The sequence below is a fragment of the Phodopus roborovskii genome, unplaced genomic scaffold, assembly GCF_943737965.1.
Source record: "Phodopus roborovskii unplaced genomic scaffold, PHOROB, whole genome shotgun sequence".
Lineage (NCBI taxonomy): Eukaryota > Metazoa > Chordata > Mammalia > Rodentia > Cricetidae > Phodopus > Phodopus roborovskii.
The window spans coordinates 34,630,365-34,651,775 of NW_026126517.1; positions in this window are offsets into that span (position 1 = coordinate 34,630,365).

The following is a 21,411-nucleotide window of genomic DNA, read 5'->3' on the forward strand; positions in this document are numbered from 1 at the left end:
GGCTGTGGCCTCCAAGTGAGCAGAGCAACCAGTGAGGAATGAGTTTAATCCTGACTGCTCCCAGGCCATGGGTGACCTCAAGGATAGTCCCTGCCTTCTCTGTACCCCAACTGCTCTCCTCTTCCCTTTGGGAATGAATGCTCAAGTATCCTGATGTGCCTGTAGGAGGGACCTGAGTGACTGAGCATACTCCATTGTCTCTACAAAGGAAAGGTTCAGCCAGGAAAGAAGCCTTGTGCATCCAGGCATGAAATGAGCCTGTGTAGACCCCATGTAAGTGAACCATCAGGGAGGTGGCATCTGGGGACAAGGCTCTTGTCTGTTTGCCCTGATGATCAGCATCAGGGGCCTCAGCCTGGCAGTGGGCAGACAGGACTCTTAGGCTGGGCTTAGTGGCAAGCAGATCTGCTGCAAAGATGGCCACAGGATATCATGGTACCAGGGTTAGCTGTGGATGAAAGTGAGCCTCACTCTTCTGCCTCTGTCTTCTGCATTCTCTCTTGGAAGCACAAAAAGAGTAAAGTCTGAAGGACCAAAGGCTAGCTATTGGGGAGCTGAGCAGGAGACTTCCCTGCTTCTCCCATCTGCTAGGCCCCTTTCATAAATCTGAAGGGCCACACAGACTGATCTGCCTATACATCCTACCATTCCTGGTCTCATGGCAAAGAATAGAGGCCTGCTTCTCTCCAAAATCCCTTTAACCATTCTCTATCTGCAGGTTCATGAGCCCCTCTGAGATACCATCACACCCTCTGACCCTACCTTTCTGTCCTCCATCTACTGTTCCTGGAACTCTCATGCCTTGGCACCTGTGATTTGTTTCCTTGTATGCCAGAAGGAGGATGCTTTCAGATGGATGTTTCCTGGTGACCTGAGATTTCCCCAGAGCAGCCCTGGTCTTACCACTCCTCAGTTTGCTTGCCCCAGAGCAAGCAAAGGCAAGAGGATTTGGAAGAATGTACATAGATGCTGGCCACAAGGTCCCCAGGAGAAAAGGCACATACTCTGGAGCCCCTCAAAGACTGGCAGGGGAGAGAAACTAGGGAATAGATGGGGACCATTGATGAGATGACCCTAGCCCAGAGGTGGGAACCTATAGGTCACCCAATCTACCTGACACATTTAGAGAAGGCAAGTACTAAGGAGTCACTGAAGGAGACAGTAACAAGAATGATGACAAGGATGGGTAGGGCCCCAGGCCTAGTTCGTTCTCACATCCGAGCCTTAACCTGTTTCAACCAAAGCACCATGCTCCTCCTTTGGTGTTCAGAACTCCTTCCAAAGCCTAATTTTAGTCTGTCTTTTAGTTTGTCATTATCTAGCTGAAGAAGGATATGGAGCCATCCCCGATAGGGTGGGTGATCCCAGTGAGGGTGCCAGACAGGAGGTCTGTGGGTGTGGGCTGTTGGAAAGGGATTGAAACAGCTAACTCATCCCCAGGAAGCTCTTTTATGTTGGTATTGGTTAGCTAGGGGAGGGAGAAACTTTGGGGGAAAAAAAACCCAAACATATTTTCAGGATCACCAGTGGCAGTGAGCCAGCCCTACAAAGGGAATGACACAGGGCCACATCCTGGAGGTACTTGGTGCCAGAACTGCTGGCCTTGACCGTGACAGGCAGTCGCTCCAGGGTAAGTAGAGTGAATGGGCTTAGAGAGTTTAGAAGTGAATATATCCTCAAGGTTGGGCCTATATCACCTTGGACAGACACAGGCCTGTTACTTGATCTAGTGATTGCTGCTGCAGCTACAGATGCCACAGATCAACTGTGGCATTTCTTTCTCTTGGTTCAAATGACTGTTTTTCTCTACAACTGTATCCTTCCAGGATCACTATGCCCTTTAAATGTGACTTATCTGATTTAAGATGTCCATCAAGGGTAAAAGACACAGTAGAATTCAAGAATCTAAATATAGAAAAAACATTTATCTTAAATTGCTATGTGGATAGTGCATTGCAATGATAGTTCTTTTTTGTTGTTGCTGTGGTTGTTTTGTTTGTGAGTTAGTGTCTCACTATGTAGCCCTGGCCTGGAACTCACTGTATATACCAGGCTTTCCTCAGAGACCGCCTGTCCCTGTCTCCCAAGTGCTGGGATTAAAGACATGTGCCCCCACATTTGGCTATCTATTTTTAAATTCATTTGTTTATGAATACATATATACAGTTCAGTGACTATGTACACCATGTGTACAGATGCCCTCTGAAGCCAGAGGGGGTGGATCAATCCCCAGGAACTGGAGTTACAGCTAATTGTAAACTGCCTGCCGTGGATACTGGGAGAAGACCCTGGCCCTATGAAAGAGCAGGGAGTGCTCTTAAATGCTGAGCCACCTCTCCAGCCACCTCCCCCATCTATTTATTTTATTTTTCAGACAGGGTTATACTATGTAACTTTGGTGGCCTAAAACTCACTATGTAGATCTTGAACTCATGGGGAATGGATCATTCTGCTGCTGCCAGATTACAGGTATGTGTCACCATATCCATCTAATTTCACCTATTTAAAAAACAAACAAACAAACAAACCTAAAAACCTTGGTGACTCAATATGACATTTCTACTGGACAGTGCCAGGGAAAGAGGGAAATCTTGTCTTGTTCACAGCTGAATCTCTTGCATCTAGAATAGCGTGGGACATATAGTAGGTGTTCAATAAAATATTCATAGTTGGAATGAAGGAGCCTGCACCCTGCTGGGAGAGACCAGTTCACCCAATGGAACATAGTTTTGCCCTGAACCTCCAAGCTACTTCCATTACTGGGTGACAACTCCCACCTGTGTGTTTTGCTACTCAGAAGGGAAGCTCAAGGGAGACTTGGGTGAGAGGGGAATGAAATGCTCTGTTCCCTTGAGAGTTTTTAAAGAGGGGACTTTCAAGTCCTTCTGCTCAGGAAGCAGGGCAGCTTGCAAATAGTATGGAAATCATCTCTCCAGACAGTGTTTGCATAAGGGGTTGATGGAGATGCTTCCTGGGGACAAAAAAAGAAGCTCTGAAGGCCTTGAGCTGCTGGTGGGGTTATGGTGATTTGTAGGGGAAGGGGCCACTTCAGTCTTCCCCCAGAACAACGACTGTAGCCTGGAGCATCCTTGTCTCTCAAATCGAACAGGAGCCTAAAAATAGTCTGCAGTTCTAGCCTCCCCCACAGCCACCCGCGCCGAGCCGGGCCCTGTGCCCGCCAGCTCCTCCACAATCCAGACTGTCTGCACAATCTGCCCAAGCCACTGGCCGGCTCCTCTGTGCCCTGGCCCTGGGGACCCTGAGTCAGCAGTCCACTCTCAGGCCTGCTGAGGTCTGCCTCCTGCTCTGCTCACCCAAACAAACTGAGCCCACTAGTTCCTGGGCTTCCAGAAGATGGCGATTTAGCCACTTGGTTTTTAATGGAGACTTAAGGTGGCCTGGATGCAATGAGCAGGTCCCAGGCAAGGAAACCTGTGGGACAAAGCTGAAAGCACGTGAGGCTGCGGCATGGCAGAGAGTAGGAGCCACTCAGGTTATGTGGAGATGTTAGGCAGGATTGAGGGTGGGGGCATCAGGCCAGCAATGGCTGTTAGCTCTGTCCTATGTACGGGTTCCCCCTGGGGGAGTGGCACCTCTGTCCACCCGTCCATATCTCATGCAGCACTCAGGAGAAGTTTCTCCCTATGTAGGGGCTTCCACACTTATTTTCTGCAAGAGGTGCAATGTCTTCCTGCCTTGAACTTCTGGGCTTCCCACCTTCTGGGCACTGCAGGGAACAGGGACTCCTGTTCTTACAAGCCCAGTGAGAACAAGTCCTCAAGGCAACTGTTGTCTTTGTGGCAAATGTGGGATCAGACTGGCCATATTCTGATTCCCAGCCTGGAGCCCTCTGGCTCTGGCATGGGTGCTGGGCACTGTGAGGGGAGCCTCATGTTGGGCATGTGGGGCTTAGTGACCGCTCTGCAGAGAGCTTTCCTGTGGCAGTAATGAGTGTACAGGTGACACAGCAGAACTATGAGTTCTGCTCAGAGCCGAGCAGGGTCCCTGCTGCAGGAAGTGGACCAGCAGAAGTTAGTCACTTTGCTCTCCCAGGCCGATGACATTAGGGGAAGCCGAGAGGAAGATACTGAGCTCCTGGTATGGTTCTTTCCACAACTGATGCCAGAATTCTACTAACACAGCCCCTCTTGCCATGCCATTTCCCCATAGCCCCTGCAGGCAGGGTGACAGTGTAGAGTCCATGGTCCCTCATTAGACAGACAGGGAGAACGGGTTTCGTGCCCAGACTGACCAGACTTTTAGAGCCAGGCTTAGAAGCCAGGGCTTCTGACTGCCTATTCCCACCTACACACAGCCCCCTCCCTGAGAAAGCAGCAGGGGTGGGCAGAATCTACAGGCTTCTCATTGAGGTGAAGGTATGGGGGAGGGTTTTAGACTCTTGAGTTTTTCTCACCTCTGCACCAGCCTCCGATTCTCAGCAGACTTGAGGCCTCCTTGCTGTGCACATTGGCCACTCATGATGGGTCAGACAGTTTTAGGACCTTTGGCTGCTAAAGTGGCTCTGGGTGCTCTCCTCTCCCAGCTACCTCAAGAGCCCTGAATCACTCTGCATCGTGTATGACTGGAGACCCATCTTAGTTTCTTTTCCTGTCACTGTGAGGAAATATCCTGACAAAAGCAACTCAAGGGTGGAAAAGTTTACTTTGGCTGCAAGTTCAAGGGTGAAGTCCATTATGACCAGATATCAGAGGGCTAGCAGGGGCTTGGGTCCACTGGTCACATGCAATACAGTCTCAAGGGGCAAAGAGTGATGATGGCATACTGTCCCTCAGTTCTCTCTTCACTCTGCCTGGGAATGGTCTTACCGATAATTAAGATGGTCTTTCTACAGTAGTTAATCTCATCTCTATTCTTCTCTAGGCATGCCTAGAGGGCCATCTCCTAGGTTGTTCTAGATTGTGTAGCATTGACAATCCACACCGACACCACAGGAACCCAGACTTACTTCTCAGCTGGAGCAAACCGAAGCCTGTGTGTGGAGAGTTTGCAGACAGCCTGGGAATGAGGAGGTGTAAGGCCTATTGGAGTCCTAGTCTAATACAGCCCATCCTGAACATCACCTGTTGACTCTTCATTCCCTCTGAAGACACCTACCCTATCACAGGCCTAAGCACGGGCAGAGCGTGAATATGATGCATGAGAGCCTCTGCTCCAGCACTTAGCACCAGGAAGGACACAGCAGGTCTGGTTCAGCTCTTCTGTCTTAGTCTCATTCTCTCTGTATGTCCCTCCTATTCTCTCTTGAACCGGTGCTCTTGTTTTCATTTACACAAAACAATGGTACACACACAGGGGCGGAGCATGCATGCTCATAAGTGCACTGGCACACAACATCTGGGCTTGCCCACTTGAGTAAACACAGAGGTCTGTGCACATGTTTGCTTTAGTCCTCCTTCCCAGGGTCCTTGGTGAAAGGGTGTGTGTGAAGCTTCCTTTATGGGTTCACTTCTGGGAACTGGAGGACCTAGTTGAGGACCTGTACCTAGGGCTCTAATAGGAATCACTGGGCCATGATAGCCTGCCAGGGGGGCAGGGGCTTCCTAGAGGCCTGTGCTGGGGACTTATTGAGGTCCACTGTGATCCACCTGAGGCTGGGGCCAGGGGATCAGGGGACTAGAATCTGCCTCAGGGTGAGATGGCTTCAGGAAGGAAACATGACTATGTGCCCCACCCATGGGAAGCTTGGGACTAGATGTCCCTGGGGTGGATGGTCATGATGACTAGGGCTCTGTTTCTGTCCTTCAGGACAATGGGCCGGATAAAGCCCCACCAGGTGTTCAGATTTCCTGGGCGGGCTGAGACTTTCCTGGCATAACCAACCTTCTTGAAGTCCCAGGATGAAAGGTATTCTGGGAAGGGGGTGGGGGCAGACGGGAAGTCCTTAGAGACACTAAGGACATGTCCTGTCCTGGTGTCTGGGTTCAGGAGGCACACAAAGCCTGTGTCCCCTTACCCTGCTTAGCACACAGCCATTGTCTTCTCAGAGCACCTGTTTTTTATGGGCTCTGTTAGAAGAGGCCTTGTAGGGTCAGGTGGAGCCAAGGCTAACAGCAGTCAAGGGTCTCTTCTCCCTAATAGACAGGAGTTGAAACTCTCCAGGTCTATGTCAAGGGCTAGGCTGACCCAGCCCAGCAGAGCCTAGCGAGCATTCTGAAGCTTGTCACTTACTCTGTCCACCTCCCGACAAAGAGGGAAACTAATTAGTCAACCAGTCTGGTTTCAAAGTATTCAGGTTAACTGCTATTAAATATAATAGAGTTGAATATATATGAAGTAACACACATTTACCTGACTAGGACTGTCTGAAAACATGGCAAGGATGACTCAGTGGGTAAAGGTGCTTGCTGCCAACCTGCCAACCTGAGTTCAATTCTCTAGAACCTACATGGTGAAAAGAAAGAGGTTCTCTGACCTCCACAGACATGCTGAGGTAAGCATCCCTTCATGCATATACAATCAACCAATCTATGTAACAATTATTTTAGAGAGAAAATGTGACTTATCTTAGAGGTTTTTCATAAACTCTTGGAAATTGGCATTTCCCTGTGTGTGTGTGTGTGTGTGTGTGTGTGTGTGTGTGTGTGTTACTGAACATTGAACCTATGGCTTCACACATGCTTTATGCCCCTTTTCTGAGCTGCATGCTCAACTCTTCCTGTTCTTTTTAAAATCTGGAACAGGGTCTTGTTAATTTCTTCAGGCTGGTATTGAATTGCGTTCACCTTGTCAGTCTTCTGAGGTTACAGGCTGCAACCAGGCCTATTGTCTCCATGTTCAGTTAAAGAACTCAGGCCCAGGCAGGGTAAGTTGTTTGTCGGAGTTTCATGACTCAAATGTACTCAGGTGTTTAGACCAACTTGGTCACTGTCATTTACTCACTGCATAGCTATTTATTGAGCACCTCACTTTGCTTAGGCTCATGGTTAACACAGTCAATACAGCGGATGGGGAAGGGTGACTCACTGGCAAGATCACTAAAATCACGTCTGGGGTGGAGCCAACTCCAGGGTCAGGGCTCCCCAGGTTACAGTCCCTTAGGACTTAAGTCATCAGAGGAATGGGGTGGGGTCATCCGTCCCAAGACACATGGAGCTCCTAGAGGGCCAGTGCTTAGCCATTCTGACCTTTATAGGACCAGAGATGATTGGGTGGGGTCTGGCTCCTCTGCGTAGCTGGAAAGTCTGATGGGGCAGGGTGAGGATGATAGCTTTGCCCTTTGCTGGCTCTCCTCATAACCATCTCAGTGAGGACAGAGGTGTAGCTCACTGGTGAAGTACTTTCCTAGTATGCATGGGGGGTTGGATTTCTCTCACAGAGAAGCTTCTTTAGGGGGTAGAGGGTACCCACATCCTGCCCTATTACCACCACATAAGCATCCACAGGTTAGGCTCCTCCTCCCCCATGGGGACCTGAGGCTGAATAAGGCTGAATTAGAACTGACTCATTGAAAACCTCTGCCCACCATTTTCTCCAGTGGGATACTGTGGTCAACCCAAGGAAGAACTCCCCAACTACTGGGCCAGTATGCATACCAAAAAGGCAAAGTGGGAGGGAACACTCATCCTGGGGCTCTGTCAGGCCACATCCTGCCTCAGAAAGACCCTATGAGGTAATGACTGAGGGGAAACTTAGGTCACACTAGGACCTGGGCAGAGGTGGGACTGAAGCTGGGTTTGCAGCCCTTTTATTGTGATACTTGTTTGAAGCTATGGACAAAAGGGGAGCATGCCACTGGATCCCTGGGACTGGCTTTCCCCACCTTTTCATGGGGACATCAGAGAGGCCTGGGGGTTTCTCTGAGCAAAGACTAACTTGTATGACAACTTTGCAGACAGACACAAATAGACAAACCAGCTTGCCAGCCAGGCTTGGCCACTCACGATCGTCTCTGGTAAAACTGTTGGCCTTCACACATTGTTTATTGAGAGAAAAATCCACATTAAAAAAAAGTCACCATTTTCAAGTGTTCGGTCTTGTGGTTTTCATATGTTCATACTACTGTGTGATCCTTCCATTCATCAATTCCGGAACACTCCTCACTTATAAGAAACCCCCTTCCTACTAACAGTCACTTTCTCTCCTCCCCTTACTCTACTTCCTGTCTCTGTGAATTTGTCTAGGTCACACATCAGACTTTTGTGTCTGCTTTCTTTCACTTAGCTTAATACTTTCCAAGCTATCTGCGTTGAAGAAGGAATCTACCCTTCCCACCTAGGGATATTATGAGTAATTCTTCATGAAGATCTGGGCAAAGTTTGTGTGTAATCATGTTTTTAATTCTTTGATCATCTAATTGGAGTGGGATTGAGTAATTGTTTGGTAACCCTGTTTGACTCTCGGGGGAGGGTATGCAAAATTGCTTTCCGGAGGTAATGCTATTTCCCATTCCCACCATCAGTGCAGCCTTCAATCACAACACAGCCTCACTAACTCATTTAGTTATTTATGAGTGATGTGTGTGTATGTGCATGTGCGTGTACATGTCTGTATGCACATATGTGTGCACATGCACATTTGTGCTAGAAATAGATATCCCCTGTTGGGAGAAAGCCAGGCTCTGAAAACTTTCCCAGGCTCTTGTTTGGTGTGTGGGTGAGGGCTGAGTGACAGAGGCCCCAGGGTCTCCACAAACTGGTTTCTCTTCTGCCTCTTTCTGTTCCGCCTTTCTTGTCCCCTGACACCCAAATTCTAGGGTTTGGATGGTGGTAAGGCTGATTCTCAGCCAACTTATCTTGATTCCCAAGGGTAAGGGGGGGCTAATCTGGAGGTGGGAGTCCTGGTTGAGCAGGGCCAAGCCTGCCTGGCTCACGATGTCCATGATGTGTCCTGCTTTCATAACTTTAAGCACAGAGCATCCAGTGGCTGTAAGACAGCCTGGAAAGGTGTCCTCAATAAACTCACACTTTAGAGCACCAAGCTGCAGCCCAGTGGCTCTTGATCTGCATCTGCCTTGACTCACAATGTCCTAGGTGAGTCAAACTGACCATATCAGGTTGGTGTGTGGGCAGAGAGAGAGAGAGAGAGAGAGAGAGAGAGAGAGAGAGAGAGAGAGAGAGAGAGAGAGAGAGAGAGATAGAGAGAGAAAGAGAGAGAGTCTATTTTTCCAGCATGCTTTTGGTCTAGTAAAGGCAAAGATAGTGCCTCGAAGGTATTAAAGGTAGATCCAGCCTGATAGGGTGCTCAGACCTTGCCTAAGCCTGGAGTTTTTTCTTTACATAATGATCAGTGGGCTCAGAGGCCACACACATCTTTAGCTTCCACTTCAAGGCTTGCAAGGGCAGTATAAAGCTTGTCAGGGGCCTTGTGGCTCTGTGGAGAGGTATCTGGTTTGCAAAGATCTCTCAGAGTAGGGTAATGTGATGGGAACTCTGGGCTCTGACAGAGGGATCCACCTGGACAGAGGCTCCCTTTCCCTCTAGTCTCTGACCCCCACCCAAGACACTCAGGAGTGACTCTGGGTGCTGGTGATTCTCAAGTACACACCAACTCTTTCTTTCTTTTCTTTTCTTTCTTTTTTCTTTTTTTAAGATAGGGTTTCTCTGTGTAGCCCTGCCTGGCTGTCCTGGAACTCTGAAACTAGATCTGTAGAGCAGGCTGGCCTCAAACTCAGAGACCCACCTGCCTCTGTCTCCTGAGTGCTAGGAGTAAAAATGTGCACCATCACCTCTTGGCCCACACCTACTCTTGTGTTTACTGGTGTCTTCTTTTTTCCTTGTGTCAGGACTGATCTGTCCTAAGGCAAAATCCAGAACTTCACCATGCAGAAATGCAAGTGGTAGGGGAAATTCCAGAAGATGCTGTCCTTAAAGTGCCTACCAGCCCCGGTGTCAGGAAGGCTCACTTCCTCCATCATGTATTCCTGTGGGACTTCAGGGACAGTTTCTGGGTCATTAGCAAGGGCCTCTGAGGTTTGGCTTTTCCTGGGGCCTGCCCTGGTGCTAAACACTAGAGAGTTGGGGTTTTGACACTGCAAGGTGCTAGTCATGGCCAAAATCCCCTCAACCCTGACAGCTCAATGGTCTCAAGCGTAAGCCCCCCTGTTGCCCCAGCTAGGCCTTCATGGCAGGAAGGACTGGCCTCAGGATGATGTCATGACACATCCATGAGCTCTGAGCTCTGTGCCTTTGTGACAAGCTCTCTAGTTTAGGTTGGGGGTTCAGAGCTCTGACAGGCAGACTGGAGGTGCAGGTGCTCCATTTATATGATCCATTTATAAGGGACCAGGTACTCCTCTGTTGGTACACTGGGGCTACCAAGCTAATCAAAGTGATTCTTGATTCTGCTTGCTGGGCAAGGACATGGACAGTGAGTGGAAGGACCTTTACTCTACATGTCTAATCAGCAGAGTGGGTGGAGCAGGAACAAAGAGAGTCCTGAGGGGACTCAAGAGCTCCATCATTCATCAGGGGGGTTGAGGAGAGGCTCCCAAAATACTTGTACATCTGTGCAGGGCCCCTTCTTGAGTAAAACTGGCATGGACCTCTGAGGCATTCAGGACTCCTACAGCCCTCATCCCTACAGCAGATGGTAGCTGACTCAGCTCTTGTCTCCGTGTGGGTTCTCTGTGAGCCTCGGCCCAGGCTGCCTCTCAGATGCCCTCTGTCAGCACCTGAGAGTCTCATGTTGGGTCTGGCTGTCCTCTGGCCTGTTTCTGCTGACATCTGGGGAGGTTTAGCCATCTTTCAGTTTCTGAGTGAGCCATTGATATGGGACCAGAGGCTGTGGCAGGAGAGAAGACAGCCAGGTGAAGAGATCCTACATAAAAGTCCACACCACTCCAGCATTTGGGAATGACCTCCATTGCCTTTCCTCAGCTACTCTTGAGACTTCCCAGCTGAGCTGCTAACCTTCTCAAACTCAAGTTCAAAGAGGTGGAGCTGGACTGTGGCAGAAAGTGGGGCTGACTCAAGTCTTCCATGGCCTTGATTCCTCTTCTGAAGGAGGCAGGGGGGTATGAAGGGAGAACATGAATTCTGAGCCCTTTGGATCTGCTGGGGAGCAGGCTGGATTGATAAGATGGTGAAAAGCAACATATTACACCTTCCTCAGGACTTCTGGGCCTGAGTGTATGACCCACAGAGGCCTGCACAAGGCAACATAAATGCCTGGTAATTCCTATGACAGGAGGAGACTGGAAACACCCTTCATACAGCACCAGAGAGTACCGGCAACAACTGTGACGTGTCCCTGTGCTGGAACACCATGCAGCTGTAGAAAGGGAATGCGAACGAATGCTTCCTGTGTATGAATGTGTCAAACCACTCTGGGATTTTTATTACGTGAAAAAGCAAGTACAAGTCATCTTAGAACAGAGACAGTAATTGGTCACTAGGCCAGGGAGCAAATCAGAATGCCCAGTGTGCCTGCAGCCAAGGGAGAAGGGGAGCAGTTTGGGAGATGCCCTGGGTTCAGAGAAGAAACTGAAAATTGCTAGAAGCCATGGGAAACTTTTGTGCTCGGTACTCAATGTCTTAGTCAAATCTTTCAGCCAGCTAAACAGCCCATTTACAAATGTGGGGCCAGAGCATGGACAGTAAGGGAACCTGCTCAAAGTCACATGGCAGGAATCGGACCAGAGAAAGATCCCACAAAACTAACCCCTTTTTTCTCACTATGTAGACCAGGCTGGCCCAGAAACTTATTAAGGTCCACCAGCCTCTGCCTCCTGAGTACTGGGATTAAAGGTGTATGCCACTACTACCCAGCCACGCTGGTCTCTTTTATTTTGCCCTTTAGAGTGGTCACAGACTGGAATGGGAAGGGAGGGATGATGGAGGCTGTAATGGGGAACCCAGGAGGCTTACAAATGAGGGGTTGGGATGTAGTCTGTGGTAGGATGTTTTTAGGGCTTGATCCTCAACATGGGGAAAAAGTCCATGAGGTCTTGAGGAGGGCGGTGATGTGGGAATTCAGTTGTAGAATGGAGATGTTTGGGGATGGAGAGATGAGTCAGATGTTCGCTGTTCTTCCATAGCAGAGTTCGGTGCCTAGCATCCATATCAAGTGCCCACAACTGTCTGTAACTCTAGCTCCAGGGGATCCAATGCCTCTGGACATCTTAGGTGTCTGCAATCACATGCATATATCCACAGGCAAACGCACATACATATAGACAACTAAAGATAGTAAAAATAAACCTTTACAAATAGCTAAGAGATTTTAAGACATGGGAACAAGACTTGCTGTGGAAGAGGGTAGAGCCCAAGGTATTTGCTTCATTATCTTATTCATGTTCCAGAGTATTGAACTGTGCAACAGGTGCTGTTCCCAGAGCTGAATTTGCATCAGTTGCCAAGTCAGAAGTAGCCCTATCTCAAGGGAGTTTCATCCCCGGTGATGGAGACAGGCACTAAAGAATAAGTAAGTGGGGAGGGGCTGGAGAGATGACTGGTTAAGCGTACTGGCTGCTCTTTCAGAGGACTTTGGTTCGATTCCCAGCACCCACATGGTGGCTAACCATCTTCATAACTCCAGTTACAGGGTACCTGACATCCTTTCCTGGCCTCCATGGGCACAGTACATACACAATGCACAGACATATGTCCAGGCAAAACACCCATACTTATGCAGTTTCAAAAATATGATTAAGAAATATATGATTCCTTGGGACCCACATTGTAGAAGAGAACTAGCTCCATAAAGTTGCATTCTGCCTTCTGGACATACACTCTGGAATGCCCCCATCCATGCACACAAATAAGTGAGTGATTTTTTTTTCCAAGAAGAAGAGGCATGTGATGATCATTAGTTAAAGTCATGGAAAACAAAGACAGATGAGTATGACTGACAGTCTCTACCAGGGAGGTGTCAAAAGTGTTAAGTGGGGTGGTCAGGGAACATTTGGAGAGATGCTTGAACAAAGTTATGGAGAAAGCAAGGGAGTGATCCCTGTACATAGTGTGGGAAGGCAGAGGTCTGGAGGGGGAGGAGAGCAGGTCTGACATGTTTCAGAAGCAGAAGTGTGCCATGGTCACTCCTGAGCAGCAATGATCATTTTCTTTACTTCTGGGCCTAGGAAGGGCCACGCCTCCCTCTGAGGCTAGGCACAGTGTGAGACTCACTCTAGCAAGTGAGATAGATGGGTGAGGAGGAGGTGAGTAACCATTCCGGACAGACACATCTGTGAGTAGATGAGTGATTCTGTGTTCCTACATCATCTGATAGAAGGTGATGCTCCAGGATGACACTGTGTGGGCGAGAGCATCAGTAAGAACTTTAAACTCTGGTCTGGGGCATCCTGAAGCAGAACCACATCCACACTCATGTATACAACAGGACAGGCCTTTACATGCTGCTGGGGAAAAAGAAGAGTGAGAGATGTCACCGGGGACATTGTACCAATCCACGGGCTTCTAATTTGAGAGGAATGGGAAGCCATGGGCAAAGTTTAGGCAGGAGGGAGATGGGACCCCACGGCATCTTACTGGCAGCAAGCTGAGACTGGATGGAGCAGCAAGATAGAAGCAAGGATGCTGTCAAGAGCCCCTGAGATGATCTGGGTGGGAAAGGATGATGGCTTGGCTCAAAGTGGTGGCAGTAGCCAGATGCTGGTGTCTTTGAACACTTGTCAGTGAATTAGAGAGGTAGAGGAGACCAGGTGTTCCCAAGCTTTGGTCAGAGCAACAGGAAAGAGAGAATGGCCAGGTTGGGCTAGTGGGAAATTTAGGATGGAGCATTGCAGCTGGAGCACTAGAGAGCCTCATTAGATGGCCCTCAGCAGGTGGATGGCAGGTGGTCAGGTGTGAGCTTTGGTAGTACAGCCTACAGCCTAGAAGATGCTGTGTGCCTTCAGCACCCAGGCCACAGTGGGGTCCATGGCAGGTAGAACGGGGGTGGTGGTGGTAATGACAACCTGCAGGTGATGTCCAGCAAGCACTAGGCTTATCTTGTCTGGAGCCACAGGCCTCAAGGGTGCAGGAGCAGAGGCAGGCGGGGGAGGGGAAGGCCTGCCTCCCTGGGAGGAGAAAGCAAGAGAAGAAAGCCCAGGCTAAAGCCTTGGGTGGGGCACCTCTGAGGGAGGCGATGGAGGAAGGAAAACCAAGAGGGGCCCAGTAGGTGGAGTGGCCAGGGAGGCAAAATTCTGACAGGGCCTCTCAGAATCCAGGAGGTCACGTGAGCAGACAATTTGGGAAGAGAGAGTGGCCCATGGGTGAGTATGACACAGAAGAGCTGAGCCTTGTGTGGGCAGAGCAGTGCTAAGGAGCAGGCAGAGAAGCTGTCTGGGCTTGGTGGGGTGTTGAGATGGATATGGGTCCCATGGGTAGGTATAGAGGGAGGCAGGTGGTGGGGTGAGTAGGGACCCTGAGGCAGAAGCTAGTGGTGTGGGCTAAGGGCTGTTGACAGCCGGCTTCTGCAGGATAGGATGCTCAAGTGGGTGAGGCTTGAGGGGAGGTTGAGCAGATGGATGCAGGTAGTTTTCCTGGGGGTCATGCTGGGGCACATTAGACTGAAGTGACCCGTCCTGTTTCCCTGGGCTTCTGGGAGCTGAGTGTGTTGGAGAAGGTAACAAACCCAGAGCTGAAAAGGAGTAAAAAGAAATGGGGGCGGGGCAGTGGTGATGCATGCCTTTAATCCCAGCACTCAAGAGGCAGAGGCAGAGGCAGAGGCAGGCGGAGACCAACCTGGTTTACAGAGTAGTTCCAGGACAGCCAGGAATATACACGGAGAAACTCTGTTTAAACCCTGGCAGTCTTCAGCTGTTCTGTGAGGGTCACTGGTGGTCTGACTGTTGTAGTGAGGAGACAACAAAAAAAAAGACAGGGCCTCTTGGGGGACATCGAGGTTCCAGAGTGTGGGCAGGGTGAGAAGATGGTCATGGAAAAGATGCCTGGCAGGGAAACCAGGGGCGTCAGGGTGCGAAATGGGGAAGGGGGAGGAAGGCTGGTACAGGTGTGTGGCTAGAGTGTTGGCCACATATATCCTAGCCAGAGATATCTACTGCCCTTAGCTTACTTCTAGGGTTCACAGCCTCCCCCTGAGTGCCCCAAAGGTGGCAGGGGGAATAGATGATGGGAGACAGAACTCAGGGGAGGGACCTGCTTAAATAACCTTTCCTATCTATCAAGTTTGTACCTACTAAATCATCAGAGTAAATCATTTGCCTGAGGAGTGGCTCTACGATTTCCTAAGAACCTGTCTACTTCCTCTTTCCTGGAAGCCAGAAGTATCTTTCTTCTGTGAGGGGGGGGAGCAAAACTAGCTGTTGCACACACAGTAGTGGTCACTCGACACCCAGTGGCCCCTCAGATAACTTACTGGAGATTGTACCAAGTGTTCTCTCCCTTGATGGGAGAAGCTGATGCTAAGGAGACAGGGACCCACCCTAGACTAGACTGGGTTGTTGGCATAGCACGTCATGTGAGACTTGCTGAGTTCTGTTGTTCCTAGCACAGGGCTGCCCACATGCTGGTGTGGTCAGGTAAATTCCTGCTTTCCCTATTTATCTGTGGTGGGTTCCTGTCCCTGTTACAAAGGAATGAGAGTTTCCATCTCTGGTCACAAAACTTCAAACAGGGTCCCGTAACCATAAGCTTGTGCTTCCTCATTCTGGCTTTGAAGGTCTGGGGCTCCTTCCTCTGAAGCACTTAGAAGGGGGCATGAACTCTCTGTGAGCTGGATCATAAGTCCTCTGAAGGCAGGGCTCAGCACTGAGCTTTATTCTGTTAGTTCTATGCTGAAATGTTGGCAGTGGCTGTCATCCCAGGAGGCCATTCATGAGAAAAAGAAGGCTCTGGAAGAAATAAAGATGTGAAATTTCCCCTGGTCCCATCAGTCTCCCAAAGAGGCACCGTGGGGCCTGTGTGAGCTCAAACCCTGGGGCGTCTATCACATCCCTTCTTGAAGCAGCTCTGGGGTCCAGAGCGGGAGGTAAGAGCAGGGCCAGAAAGATCTGAAATCTACAAGTGCCTACCCCAGGGACTCAGCCCTTCCAGAGCACTTACCTGCAGGAACTCCTTCTTCTGTGTGTCTGTGTTTCTTCCAGGCCTTCCTCTAATGTCGCCTTTAGTGACATCCTCCATGACCCCTCCTAGCTTCACTTCTGTCCTCCCTTTTCTACCTGTTGGGGTTTGTGTGCGCCTGGGACTCAGATATTTGAGAAGGGCAGAACCCATGCCTGCTGGGTTCTTGGAGTTCCCCCCAAAAAGCTTAGGAATGTTTGGAGGTAGAATTCTGGTTTAAGTGCCTTGGCTTCCTGGCACGGCTTGACCTGTGTGTGAGCTTTATTTAATCTCCCTAATGCCTTTACAGGGAAATTTTATTATCTCCAATTCATGAATGAAGCTCCTGGGAACATGAGGAGTGAATGACAGTGAGGGATTTGAAATAGGGGCTCTGTGAGAACCGAATCTGAGTTGAGTGTCCTGTCTTCACTTAGTGTGGGCTTGGGGGAACGGACTGAGGCTGGGGACAGTACTGGCAACAGACAGCATCCTCTATGGCAAAGGGTGCTGACAAAGGGGAAAGTAGGAGGAAAGGCTGGGCAGCGGAGAAAGCACAAATAAGGGACCAAAGTGCCCTGGATGGGCAGGTGGGTAAACCCTGAGTAGATCTGCTCTAGCATCTCCGGGGACTAGTTAACGCCAGCACCAGGCTCTGCAGCTCTGAGCCACACTGCCAACCTTTCTGTGACGTTTCCATATTTAAGAGGAAACCCTAGTGCGGCAGCACCTGCTGTCTGGCTTGCCTTTGCTCGCCCCATCCTTTTGCACTCAGTCTTCTGGGACCCTGCACCACTCTTGCAGTTCTGGAGCTCCTGGTTTGTCAGCTCCGCCTAGTTCAGCTTTTGGTATGCTCTCTACTGGCCAGGGTCTAAACCTTGCCCTGGGGCTTGTCCCAGAGTCCTCTTGGACTCCTATGTCTAACCTTTTCTGGACCCAGGGCAGGAGCGAAAAATGGAAATTCCATGTGCCATATGTCTAGATACTTAAATGTTGTACATCAAGCCAACACACTGCTAAGTAGAGCATGCGCTCTCTGCCTACACAGACAAGAACACAGACTAGTACACCCTCACATCATCCTGGGAGGCAGATCTCATTTAGCAGTCATGGACTCTTGGAGTGCAGTTTTGAATAGAGGCAGCATCATGGAAGGTGTGTGTCCACTCTTTCCCTAGCACAACCTTGACTGGCTGACACATGTCACTGACTCAAGGCCAATATCCATAGGCTGTCTCCATACTCAACAACCCTGGCTCCTGGCTACCTCTTAGCCCAGGTAAAAGACTCCATACAGACCACACAGTGGAGCTTTGGGGACTTATAGGCAGGGAACTCTGGGTCCTTGGCTGGGAGGAAAGAGAATGGCCTCGGGTAGGCATGTCCTTGGGCTTAGCCCTATTGGAGGAGCGACTCTGGAGGAGGCAAGAACGAACTCTCTAGAATGCAGCTTCCAGAGCTGGGGCTGCTCTTCCTTAGCTGTGCTGCCCTCTGCCCCCCCCCAGGCTCTCCCACTCCAGTGTGGACAGCCTTACTCTGCCTGCAGCCCATATTTGAGGCATCCACTAACCATTGGACCCACCATGCCTTGCTGAGCCTACAATTGAGGTACATGACCCTCTCTTCTTCGCTCATGTCAGGACTACTTCCCAGCACCAGCTCTCCTTTCCTACCCAGTATGCCTTGTTTTCCTCACATGAAAGAGGAGAGGGGGCTGTAACCACCCGTCTTCTCCCTGTCTGGGACTCTGATCTCAGCCAGCATGTGTACTTGCCTGGCCTCATCTGGCTGTGTCTACACCTCAGTCCCAAGCTCTCCTGCTTTACTCGGACCCTGAAGGCAGCAGGCAGCCCTCCCCAGCTGTGCCCAGAAAGTGGGGCACCAACTCCACTTTAGCCAATGTTTCTCGCTCACTCAGCTGAAAAACTGCAGCTTCCCCCGAGGCTCCCAAGCCTCACCCGGCACTGACAGCTCCCTCCCTGATGCCGTGTGACAGGCCGATGTCAGGGCTCCCACACCTGCTACCCTGCCATGGGGGCATCAGGCACCTGCAGTCCCCGCCCCACCCCCCATGCTGCCGCCTCTTGGCTCAATCTTTCAGGACTTCCTTGTTGTGGTCCCTTCTGCTTGTGTTGGGGCAATGGTAGGAGGGCGGGTGGGTGCTGAGGGCATGTAATATTTCCATCAGCAGAGCAAGATTCTGGTTCCGGTAGGGTGACAGGCATTCTGAAGAATGCCCACATAGGGCCTTGAGCAGCCTTGACTCCAAATATGTAATCAGGAACCTGCTGAGCTGAGACCTGGGAACAGAGAGTTCTCATAGCTGGGTGTCACCTCAGGATGGACTCCAGACAAGCCTCTTCCCATCTTTCTTTGCAGGCTGATGGCCTTGTTTTTGCAGGGTCAGCAATACCACCCCATTCCACCCCCACCCCCCTGCTTGGCTATGGTCCTGTAGCCAATGTATTTAGCACCAGACATGATTCTTACAGGCAGAGGCTGCTGGCTGAGTGGAGACCTAGACAAGTGGGTACCACCCAAGTATGCAGGAGAGGTATCTGCGTACCTGTGGCTTTTCTGGAACAAGTTTGTTCCACCTTGTGTGGTCCCTCCCCTTCCTTTCTCTTCATTAGGGCATCTAAACCCTTGTCCCCTTCCTGCCAAACCACCTCTCCTGGTTAGACCTGTCAGCACAAAGACTCCTGGATGAAAGAGTGTGAGTTCTGATCATATCAAATTCATAACTGACTGGGAATAACGGACCAAGACCTTCCAAACCAGCTGGCCCTGTGGGTGAGGTGAGGCACGGGGGTGGATGTACTTGTAAGAGCAATCCAAGGGTCCTCAGTCCTCCAAACACTGTACCTGCTGCTTGTCTCAGAGTCTCTTATCTTCTTCATTGCTGGGCATAAGCCCCTCCCAGTAGCCTTCCTGACTACAAAGAGCTCAGTCTACATCTCAGTGAAGCACTTGCCATAATTGATCCTTGTTCTGAGTGAAGACCTTTGGGAACTGGGGACTCTCTAGATTGTACTTACCCCGTGGGGACTCAGCTTATTCTCGCAGAAAGGAAGGAGCTCATGGTATTCTAGCTTGTGTGTGAGTTGCTTGTCTGGGAAACTGGCTCAGCCACATCCCCTTTCAGACACAGTCCGCCCCTCCCCACTCCCTGGTTTCCCTGCAGGACCAGTCCAGCTGTATCCGAATTGGGGGCTCAGGAAGGAAATGAGGATCTGACCTCATGTCTGTCTGTCCAGCCCTGTTTGGTGCTGCCTCTGGTGGAAAGGATTTGAGCTGGAGGTGCAGCGGGGGGTGCAGGACTAGGAGCTGCATGTGACCCAGCCCTTGAGTTAATGGGAAACTGGGGTCCCCAGTTGAGGGGCAACCCAGGCTACACAGCAGCAGCCCATGCCTCCCATCCAGATCTTCTCCACCATGTGATGAGTAATTTACCCGGGAGACCAGTGGACACCAGGCTTCAAGGCTATTGCACGTCTAGGAGCAGTGAGAAGGCAGTTTGGGGCTAGCACAAGGCTCAGGCAGGCAAAGCAGAAGCCTGGGCTCCCTGTCTTAGGACCAGACACTTCCTCTCTAGAGACTGCACCTTTCTGATGAGATTCCCCACCTGCCTGACTGCCCCGCCCACTCCCTCATTGCAAGAGCAAATGAGGTGATGCAGAGACTCTGAAAAGCATAAAGGTGGCATTATATTTAGCAGGAGTCATATTTGACTTGCTAATTAGCTTCCTAAAAATAGCCTCATTTAATATAACACAGGGAGAACCCTGGGTAGGAGTCGGCGCCCTGGAGTCTTGGTGTGGCTCTGGCAGTTCCGCTGTGTGACTCTGGCTGGGCCCTGACCCCTCTGGGCAGTTAGGCATTTAGGCAGTTAGGCAGTTAGATCATTCTGAGGGCCACTGGCCCTGAGACTGGAGAGGAGACTTCCTCCTGTCTGGAGTGAGTTCTGGGATTACTCTGAGTCATGAGTTAGAGCAGTTGGTATCACTGAGGTTATCTAGAACCTGCTGGGGAATTCATACAAGTCTCACTTGTAGGGTCCCCTAAGCATAGAGTTCAACCATAGTGAAGCAGATGAGATTGGCCAAGGAAAGGCCTGGGCCAGGGCAAGGTAGAGAGGGATAGACATCCCACGAACTGAAGAACCCATTCTTTCGTGAAGCTTATTGAGCACGTACTGTGCACCTGGCACTGTGCTCCATGCTTTGGAGATAATGGGGTCCTGGCTCTTGTTTTCCTGGCCCTTCAGATCCAGTGGGAGGGAACAGACACCATTTATACAACTGAAGTCTTGGTCTGACCACAGAGAGGGGTGTCGGGAATCATGTCATGAAGATGACGGAGCAGGAAGGTCAGGGGAAGCTCCTTAGAGGAGTGACATGGGTTGAAACATGGAGGATAAATAGCCAAAGTGTAGTTGGGAGTGGCTGCGGGGGAGGGGGAGAGGAGGTCCTAAGCAGAAGAGAGGGAGCAAAGGCCTGTGGTGAGGAGAATGGAGGGAGTGGGAGAGGCTGGGATCCTTGCCTTTCCCATCAGCATGGTACCCCGAAAGGAAGGCAATTTTCCATTGAAGTTCTTTCTGTGGTTCAAGGCAAGGACCACAGTGGCTGAAGCAGGCTGAGGGCGGAGCAGTGGGAAGGGCAAGGTGTGAAACTGAGAGCACTGGGATGTGGATTCGAAGTCAGCATGATGCAGTGGGTGAGATCCCAGTGATGACTGCTGATTCATAACACATTGCACCTGCTTCCTTGTCTGGTTTCTACTGCTCCCAAGGAAATGCCCAGCAATCGGCCATGCGAGTCACCAGTCCCTCCACCTAGTACCAGTCAGTCAGGCAAGTGCTGTCCTACCCCCAGGGTTGTCCTGTCTTCATCTTTCTTGCCCTGTATTTGCTGTCATTCCTTAGCCCCAGCCCCTTTGGGCAGTGGAAAACTGCAGGGTGAGGCTGCTGGCTTTGATGGGACTTCACTAAAATTGCCTGGATGTGGTGGCATAGTGGCAACTAGTGGGGGCGGTGGTGAAGGGGCCCTCAGAGGACAAGCTAAGCCAGCCACGACCCCTCTCATTCCCCTCTGTGGCCTCTTCCCACGAAGGGACCTAACAACTGGCCCTGGGCTGCCCAGAGAGTTCAACAGAATGACTCACACTGGGGTCTCTCTAGGTGGCCAGTAGTGGGAGATGCTGCCCCAGGAGTGGCTGCACCGAGGTTCCAGCCACCTGCCATGGGTCCCAGGACACAATAAGGCTGGGGTTCAAAAGGGACTCATCAGAGGCCCTCTGGTCCTTCCTGCAAGATGGAGGACTAAGAACACGACCAAGCAGATCAGCATGGTACAGTGCCCTAGCCTGTGGGATCCTTGTGACCGCTAGTCCTTAGTCCCCTGTCCCTTCTATCTGCTCTGGGGCCAGGCTCCAAAAATCTAGTTGAGAAATA